This window comes from Heterodontus francisci, unplaced genomic scaffold, assembly GCF_036365525.1.
Source record: "Heterodontus francisci isolate sHetFra1 unplaced genomic scaffold, sHetFra1.hap1 HAP1_SCAFFOLD_59, whole genome shotgun sequence".
NCBI lineage: Eukaryota > Metazoa > Chordata > Chondrichthyes > Heterodontiformes > Heterodontidae > Heterodontus > Heterodontus francisci.
The window spans coordinates 4,777,132-4,778,791 of record NW_027140758.1 but is presented as its reverse complement, the minus strand read 5'-3'; the positions used below and the strand labels follow the sequence as shown (position 1 = coordinate 4,778,791).

General features: G+C 46.4%; 1 non-coding gene across 1 annotated transcript; it reads right to left on the bottom strand.

Annotated features, from left to right (window-relative positions):
• Window positions 1-935: 935 nt before the first annotated feature.
• On the bottom strand, window positions 936-1,026 carry trnar-ucu (transfer RNA arginine (anticodon UCU)). Its single transcript is given in 2 exon segments — window positions 936-971; window positions 990-1,026. It is a non-coding gene; the product is annotated as a tRNA-Arg (tRNA).
• Between the last annotated feature and the right edge of the window lie 634 nt (window positions 1,027-1,660).

The window sequence follows — 1,660 nt, the reverse complement described above, 5'->3', positions numbered from 1 at the left end:
CCCACGAACCAGAACCCACTACTACCACACCAGTCTTTCAGTCGCACATTACTTTCTCTAATCTTTTTTGTCCTTTGCCAATTTGCACATGGCTCAGGTAATAATCCAGAGATGATTAACTTTGAGGTTCTGCTTCTTAATTTGGTGCCTAGTTCCTCATACTGACTTTGCAGAACCTCTATCCTTGTCCTGCCTATGTCTTTGGTACCGACATGGACCACGACGACTGGATCCTCCCCCTCCCATTGTATGTTTCGCTCCAGCCCTGAGCAGACGTCCTGAATCCTGGCACCGGCAGGCAACACAGCCGTCTGGACTCTTGCTTTTGCTGCAGAGAACAGAGTCAATCCACCTTATTATACTGTCCCCTACTACCACTACATTCCTTTTTTCTCCCTCTTTGAGCCGCAAACACTTACTGCAGACGTGTTTGCCCTGGATCACACTGGCATCCAGGAACTCCCACATGCTGCAGCTGTGACACATCACCTGTCCTGTCATCCTTAACGTGTTTCAATTAACTACTTAAATATTTTATTCAATTATTCATTTTATTGCATATTTTATTAAACTTACCACTAGTTTGTTTACTATTTTAAACGTTGGGACTAAAATGGATCTTAATCACTTACCAGATGCGCATCAAGCAGGTCGGTTCTTCCAAACCAATCAACCACCTGCTTGCCTGTGATGTCACAGCTTACCAGATCCTCACCAAACAGCTCCTTCCACTGCACCGAAGCAAGAACCAAATCCTGAATCCGCACCCCAGCGACTCTCTGTGTCCCTGCTCTCACTCTCCATTGTGACGTCACTCCTCGATTTTTTTTCCCCTGCTCTGCTCCTCTCTCTTTCGCTCTGTCTCCGAGTCTGTGCTTTTGGAGCATTTCTTCATTTGTTGTTCCGTTGTGCTCCTCTGTGTCTGGTCCAAAACCTGACTCTGGTGGGACTTGAACCCACAACCTTTGAATATCGTCTTAATCATTATTTAGAAGTCCAACACGCTATCCATTGCGCCACAGAGCCTCACACATTTCTGTTAACATCACTAAGGCCTTTGATCTTGTCAGCAGAGACGGCCTCTTGAAACTGCGATGGAACATAGGCTGCCCTCCTGACCACTTGGGCATCATCTCTTCTTTCCACGAGAACATGCACAGTTCCATCAGTTACAATGGAGCAACATCAGACGCTTTAAAGATCAGCAGTGGGGTAAAGCAGGGCTGCGCGCTGGCGCCAACTCTCTTCGGAACAGAGGAACATCGGAGTAAGCTATTCAGCCCGTCGAGCCTGCTCTGTCATTCAATTCGATCATGGCTGATCACCTACCTCAAAGCCCCTTTCCCATGCTATCCCCATATCCCTTGATGTCATGAGTATCAAGATTTCTATCAATTTCTGTCTTGAACATGCTCAATGATTGAGCTGCCACAGCCCTCTGGGGCACAGTATTCCAATGATTCACCACCGTCTGAGTGAAGAAATTCCACCCATCTCACTTTTAAATGGCCTACTCCTTATTCTGAGACGATGTCCTTTGGTTTTAGACTCACCAACCAGGGCAAACATCCTGTCTACATCCACACTGTCACGCCCTGTAAGAATTTTGTCAGTTTCAATCAGATCACCTCTCATTCTTCGAAACTTTAAGGAATACAGG